General features: G+C 52.3%; 1 pseudogene; it reads right to left on the bottom strand.

Annotated features, from left to right (window-relative positions):
• Positions 1-938: 938 nt before the first annotated feature.
• On the bottom strand, positions 939-7,605 carry LOC129047460 (tubulin beta-8 chain-like; annotated as a pseudogene).
• Positions 7,606-7,818: the final 213 nt, after the last annotated feature.

Here is a 7,818-nt window from a genome sequence, read left to right as displayed (position 1 = left end):
GAATAAAGACTTAAACGTAAGACCTAAAACCATACCCTGAAAGAAAACCTAGGCAATACCATTCAGGACATAGGTGTGGGCAAAGACTTTACGACTAAAACACCAAAAGCAATGGCAACAAAAGCCAAAATTGACAAATGGGATCTAATTAAACTAAAGAGCTTCTGCACAGTAAAATAAACTGTCATCAGAGTGAACAGACAACCTACAGCAGATTGGGAGGAAATTTTTGCAATCTGTCTGACAAAGGGCTAATATCCAGAATCTACAAAGAACTTAAACAAATTTACAAGAAAAAACCCCATCAAAAAGTAGGCAAAGGAAATGACAGACACTTCTCAGAAGAAGACATTTATGTGGCCAACAAACATATGAAAAAAAAGCTCGTCATCACTGGTCATTAGATACATGCAAATCAAAACCACAATGAGATACCATCTCACACCAGTTAGAATGGCGATTATTAAAAAGTCAGGAAACAATAGATGCTGACGAGGCTGTGGAGAAATAGGAATGCTTTTACACTGTTGGTAGGAGTGTAAATTAGATCAGTCATTATGGAAGACAGTGTGACAATTCCTCAAGGATCTAGAACCAGAAATACCATTTGACCCAGCAATCCCATTATGGGGTATATACCCAAAGCATTATAAGTTATTATACTATAAAGACACATGCACTGTATGTTTATTTCAGCACTGTTCACAATAGCAAAGACTTGGAACCAACCCAAATTCCCATCAATGATAAAGAAAATGTGGCACATATACACCATGGAATACTATGCATTTATGTCCTTTCCAGGGACATGGATAAAGCTGGAAACCATCATTCTCAGCAAACTAACACAAGAATTTTTGTATACATTATATAAATTATATTATATATTATATATATTACCCAAATTAGCTTTTTGTCTATCATGTATATTGCAGATCTGTTTCCCCAGTCTGTTGACTTTTGACTTTGAGGCATTATTCTCGCCTATAAAGTTTTAATTTTTATGGAGTCAAATGCGTCAGTCTTCCATTCAAAGACTTATTTATGGGTTTGGTGTTTCAGTTTAGGATGATAAAGAAGTTGTAGATATAGATAAAGGAGATGGTTGTACAACACATTACACTGGATGCCACTCAACTGTACATTTAAACATGGTAAAAATGGTAAGTTATGTTGTATATATCTTACCACCAAAAAAGGGCCAGGCTTACATGTTTATATGTTAGGGGTTTGGAGTAACCCTAACATTTATTCCCCTCCAGGGCTCTAATTTATAAAACACCCACACAAGGAAAGTGGACACTGACTTCAGAAATCTTACAAGTCCCACAGCAGGGGCTGCCTGGGAAAGCAGAGGTGGAAAAAGTCACATAAACTTGAGGTCTATGTGAGACCTCCCCATCCCCTACTCTCGAATCAGATGGAGGAAGGCATGCATGCAGGCTGAGCTGGAGAGATGAGCTGGGGTGGGCAAACAGTCCTCCCATGACCCTAGACCTTAAGTGCTCCCACATGCTCCCAGGCATGTATCAAACCAAGAAAGCAGGCTATGAGGGCAACACATCTACCTGTATACAGGGAGCTATGAAATATCTGAGCTGAGCAAGTGATGCACAAGGAGATGGAAGCAGTCTGACCTTTACACAGTGACCTGGCTCAAATAATTTCAGGCTCTCATTAATCAGGCGAGCTCCACTTTCTCTCTGAGGTAGGTAAACTTGAGGGGGTAAAGTGGGAGTTGGGGATAACGGAAAAGAAAGCCTGGCAGTATTTCTTCTAACGCTGTTATAAATAAAAAGTAAAACATAAATGCCCTTTCTCAGGGCCCAAATGTTAGGTGAAAAAATGTGTGTCATCTCAGTCATGTGATGTGGGCTTTAGCAGAGCAGTACACACATGGTCATTTATCCTTTCCCTCTGCATGTTGTGTGCTTTTTCAGTTTTATAATGTACCTGATCCATGTGTTTCATCATACTAGCTGCAAACAAGGCCACTGAATGTCACACCAAGAGGCCAGCATGTCTGTGAAGGGCAGAAACTGGAGCAGCCAAACAGCTGGAAGAGGCCAGCTAGTAAGTACCCAATCACACTCCATAGAGGAATCCACACTTACAAGATAGGCAAGTGTCAGGCTACCTCAGTAGTTATCCCCCCAAATAAAAAAAACAAGTAACCCTTCCAGGGAACATGTGTGTGTGTACACACAAAAGTACATGCACAGGGGAAAGGCTGGGAAGGAACCAAATCCACCTCTGAACACCAGTTACTTGTGGGGAAGGGGCAGGTGAAGCCAACCGTCAGCATTACTCACCTTTTCAACTGATGAGCTTGCATCAATTTTGGCAATTTCTCATAAAAAGGCCATTTTCACTCCTTGGGTGATCACCCAGGTCCTGCAAAACTGAGCCACCAACAACCACCTGCACCATTTCCCATGAGGCCAAATAATGGCTTCCCTCAAAGCTCAGCCCTCCCACCCACTTCCCAGTCCTGTCCCATGCAGGGGGCTACTGGCCTCCTGGGGTACAGGAGTCCAGGCCAAACCCAACCCACAGATGGTTGGTGAAACCAGCACATATCCAAGGGCCTTTCCCCCACCTGGGCCATGTGTCCACTGCATAGATATGCCTGTGCTTGCTCCCCTAGGACAGAGACTCCCTTGTCTTCAGTTGGAATGAGGGATGGGGAGATTTGATGGTGTCCTGTACAGGTTAGATGTTAATCTGATGTGGTGCTCTTGGAGAAGCTTGCCTGAGTTAGGCACTTTCTCAGCACGTGGTGTGTGCTGCCCCTTCAAGCTGCAGGAGTCCCAGAAGGTAAGTGCTACTGCAATCCCCATTTAGTGAACAGAGGTCAGGTGAGCTGCAGCTGGCCAAGCAGCTGCTAAGTAGCCAACAGGCTGGATCTGCATCTCACTTGCAGAGGCCCTGCCTGGCTGCTGGGACTGCCCTGAGACTGCCTTCTCCTCCTCTTACCTCCACAGCTCTCCCGGCTTCTATCCACAGCTGTGCTTCAGGTGGGGAACACCTATGGATGCACCAGGGTGCAACTACTCAGAGTCCAGCGTGCAGAAGGGCCCTGGCTCCATGCTGTTTCCATATCCAAGCCCAAGCACATCTAGAGCTTCAGTAAATCTAAGCCTCCCTGAATTCCCTGCAAGACTAAACTGAGCCCTTCAACCCCCACCACTCTGGTTAGCTGCCAGTCCCAGCCCCTGTTCCCTCTTGGGCCCCTGTCTGTACAGTTCTGAAGTCCTACAAGAATGTTGAGATCCTAAGCCAACTCTCACCCAAAGAGGTAAACAACCAGGGGCCTCCAGGGGTAGAGAACATACCCAGACAGGTTCTGCTGCCTGTAGGCTTGACGTCCTTCCCCCACAACACGCCATGCTTGCCAGGCTGGAAGACGGGCTCCGGAAACTCCGGAAACTCGGGAAACCTGGGCCTGTAGCTGGCATGTGGAAAAGAGGCCTGGAAAAGCACCACTCCTGTCCACGAAGCCCCCACATGGAACCAGGTAATTGGGAAATACATGGGCACCAAGGCTGACCCCCACACCTCAGACCCAGGTGAGAACTGCAGCGGTGACTTGCCCCCTCTACCACTGGCTGTACCACTACAGGATGGAGAAACATCTAGCCCCACGCGTGAGTGGAAACACTAGGTGTGGGCAGGTTCCAGTGGCTGCTGCAGCTGAACCTTCCCAACCAGGTCCATGCAAGGCCATCTCAGATGGGTGCGCACCTGGGTTGGGCAAGGACACCCCTCAGAGAGTGAGAGCCACTGAGGAGGGTTGTCACAAAGGCCCCTTTTCCTGCTCTGAGAACAGGTTGGGGGAGTATGGGGGACCTCTGCCACCTCCCAGCTGCTTCCAGGAGCCACTTCTTTCAAGATGAGGCACTCTCCTGCCTACCTGTTCCCATTTGGCTGCAATAGACCATTGCCAACATTCAGAGAACAAAAAGGGCCCTCACCTGTTTTCCATGACACATCAGAGGCAAGTGGGTACACCCAGGGGACCTGGAGTAGAACCTGTACGTCTGCCCACCCCCAGGCTATGCTGGCTTCATCTTATCTGTGTGATGGGGGTGGGGGTGGGGGTGGGGGTGGGGGTGGGGGTGGGGGTGGGAGTTACCAAGGGGTCATCACACAGGCCATAGACAAGTTCTTCAAGAGCCAGGTAGAAGAAACACTGTCCGTGTAGGCTGCCCAGCACCCAGCTCACCCACACACCTCTTATTTGAAGCTTCCCCAAAGCAGGCTTTGCAGTCCAGGCTCCCCAAGAAGCCTGGGGAGGAGACTCTGCCAGGCTGAAGGGCCTGTCCCCAAAGGTGCCTCCCTCATCAGGCTCATCCTGACAGTCCGGGATGAGTTTTGCCCTGAAGTTTGGGAAGGAGACTCTGCCAGCCTAAAGGGCCTGTCCCCAAAGGTGCCACCCTCACCAATCTCATCCTGACAGTCTTGGGTTATTTTTGCCCTGAAGTTTTAGAGTTGGGGACAGGGAGACAGACAGTATATGTTAGCCACCTTCCCAGAGAGCATCAGCCCTCCAGACTGGGGCAGGTCAGACCTCCACTCAGGCATTTTTCTCACTAGTTGCCAAATTGGGGGAAGCAGCATTTGTGAGCACCTGCCTGTCTCCCCAGGTCCTGTTCAGAAACCCCATCTGCGCCTTTGGAGAGACTGCCCTAAGCATGCAGGCCCAGCAACTGGATCTACAGCCCCCAGGACCTAATCCCCTTCTACACAGGGTTCAGTGCATGTGAGTATACACTGGGCTTGATTCCTGCCAGATATCCCATGCCCACCTCGTTAAGAGAATGAGGCTACACAAACACACCCAGGCCGTCATGGTGATGGAGTGGCTGGGGTCCCACTTGCCCACCTTTCATTGCTGGTTCAGAGCCAGCTGTCTGACCACATTCCTACCCCGAGATGAGACTTTGGGGACATTGTCCACTGGGGTCACTGACCACTTTTAAAGTTCCAGAAACAGAGGGCCAGCTGGTCCCCTAGAAGTTTGGTACATGGGATAAGCCAAGGCTTGCCTTCAAGAACAGGCTTTCCACCATGTAGTTGCCCAAGGCCCAGGGCATCCCCAAGTTCGTGTGAAGCCTGCCTGCCATGTCCACAGCCCATGCCGACCCCTCCTGGAGCCACTGGAATACTTGTTCCTGGGCGTGTGATAAGCCCAGACAGCTTCAGCCTTGCAGGACAACTATGCGCATCTGGCAGCAGTAGTGCCAGAGGGCCCATAGAAAGAAGTCGGAGGTGAAACCAGATGCTATGAGAATACTTTTAGGCAAAACCGCATACTATAAAAATGCTTTAAAATGCAGGAGGAGATGTGAAGACACAAACAAACAAGTGCGTAGTGACACATGGCTGTCAGAACACAGTAAAGAATCCACACTGCTTCCCCCCTTTACCTAGAAAAGGAAAGTTCTAGGCCACCTCCTCAGCATCCTCCTCAAACTCCTCCTCGGCTGTGGCATCCTGATATTGCTGATATTCAGACACCAGGTCGTTCATGTTGCTCTCGGCCTCGGTGAATTCCGTCTCATCCATGCCGTCGCCTGTGTACCAGTGGAGGAAGGCCTTGCGCCTGAGCATTGCTGTAAACTGCTCTGAGACACGCCTGAAGAGTTCCTGGATAGCTGTGTTATTCCCAATGAAGGTGGCCGACATTTTCAGCCCCGGGGTGGGATGTCACAGACGGCTGTTTTTACGTTGTTGGGGAGCTAGTCAGCAAAGTAGCTGCTGTTCTTATCTTGAATGTTGAACATCTGTTCATCCACCTCCCTCATGGGCTGCGACCCCTGAAAATGGGGCCGCTGTTAGGCAGCGGCCGTGGCGGGGGTCGCAGGCCGCCATCATGTTCTTAGCATCAAACATCTGCCGGGTGAGCTCAGCCACGGTCAAGGCCCGGTACTGCTGGCTGCCCCGGCTGGTCAGTGGGGCGAAGCCGGGCATGAAGAAATGCAGCCGGGGAAACGGGACCATGTTCACGGCCAGCTTCCGCAGGTCGGCATTCAGCTGTCCTGGGAAGCGCAGGCACGTGGTGACCCCACTCATGGTCGCAGACACCAGGTGGTTCAGGTCACCACAGGTGGGTGTGGGCAGTTTTAGGGTCCTGGAACATATGTCATATAGCGCTTCGTTATCTACGCAGAAGGTCTCATCCGCGTTTTCTATGAGCTGGTGGACTGAGAGGGTGGCTTTGTAGGGCTCCACCACGGTGTCCGACACCTTGGGCGAGGGCAGGATGCTGAATGTGTTTATGATCCTGTCTGGGTACTCCTCCTGGATCTTACTGAGCAGAAGGGTACCCATCCCAGACCCAGTCCCCCCACCCAGGGATTGGGTCAGCTGGAAACCCTGCAGGCAGTCACAGCTCTCAGCCTCCTTTCTGACGACATCCATCACTGACTCCATCAGCTCCGCGCCTTCCGTGTAGTGTCCCTTGGCCCAGTTGTTTCCCGCCCCACACTGACCTGTAAGTACAGCCAGTCACTCGATGGCCAGGTTTACAGTCATCAGTGGTCACCACCATAATGCAGAAAGGGCCAAGTGTCACGTGTGACGTGAAAGCACCATTCGCCCTGCAGGTGGAGCAAATGAAACCCCCTCCTCCAGAGTTACAGGACAGCAGCTTCCCCTGTTAGGAATTAAGTCAGGAGTCAAACATGAGACGGGTTAACAGAACTCGCTGCAGGTGGCTCCTGCCCATTTTCAGGGAAGGCAGTAGCCACGGCCCCAGCTCAGCTCCCTGTAGGGAGTTTACATCAGTAGCTCCTCACCTTGAGGAGACACCCGGGCCTTCCTCCCAAAGCCCGTTTAGGAGAGGCGGATTGAGCGACTCCACTCAGAGGATACCAGGGTGTTCAGGGGCCCTGGCTCCACAGTTCCCACAGCGATGACCTTGGGCACTCCTGGATTTTGAGCTGCCCTGGCTAAGGAGCCCACCCCAGTCCTCGCCCGCAGCTCACCAAAGATGAAGTTGTCTGGCCTGAAGATCTGCCCGAAGGGCCCTGAGCGCACAGAGTCCATGGTGCCCGGCTCCAGATCCACGAGCACAGCGCGGGGCACGTACCTGCCACCTGAGTGGGGCGGGAGGGCATGAGCGAGGGGAGGGCCGCGTTCCCAGGAAGGCGGTGAGAGAAGGACGGGGGTCTCACTGCTGGCCTCGTTGTAGTACACGTTGATGCGCTCCAGCTGCAGGTGGCTGTCCCCGTGGTAGGTGCCAGTGGAGTCGATGGCGTGCTCATCAGAGATCACCTCCCAGAACTACCAGAGACGGGAGGGGCCAGACAGGCCAAGGCTCAGTTACGGAGGCGCCCCAGCCCCTCTCCCACCCCCACCCGCACCCCCATCCCTAGGCCGCCGCGTGCCTGGGGTCCACCCCGGCCGCCTCGCCAGCCGCCCAGTTCCACCGCGTCCCCAGCAGGGAGCCCAGGGGCCGCAATGCAGAGACACTGCCCCACCACTGCCAACTTCCCTGGCCACCGGGCAGGCCCGGGCTGGGCCCTCAGAGCCCCGACTGCCAACCTTGGCGCCGATCTGGTTCCCGCACTGCCCCGCCTGCGTGAGCACAATCTCCCTCATGGCCAAGGCGGGATCAGGGCGGCAGGAGAAGCGCGAGGAGGAGCAGACACGCGGCGACCCAGCCTGCCCACCGCCAACGCTTAAATAGCCCCGCACCCACCTCCCCCAGCCTCGGATTCGGCTCCCAGAATAAGCAACAGCTTTACTTCTACACAGGTGCACCCACCTGTGAATCCCTTGGCGTTGAACGTCTGTTGGAAAGCTCAGGTGTCC

This window comes from Pongo abelii, chromosome 4, assembly GCF_028885655.2.
Source record: "Pongo abelii isolate AG06213 chromosome 4, NHGRI_mPonAbe1-v2.0_pri, whole genome shotgun sequence".
Lineage (NCBI taxonomy): Eukaryota > Metazoa > Chordata > Mammalia > Primates > Hominidae > Pongo > Pongo abelii.
The sequence above is the reverse complement of the archived record's forward strand: the minus strand, read 5'-3'. Positions and strand labels throughout refer to the sequence as shown.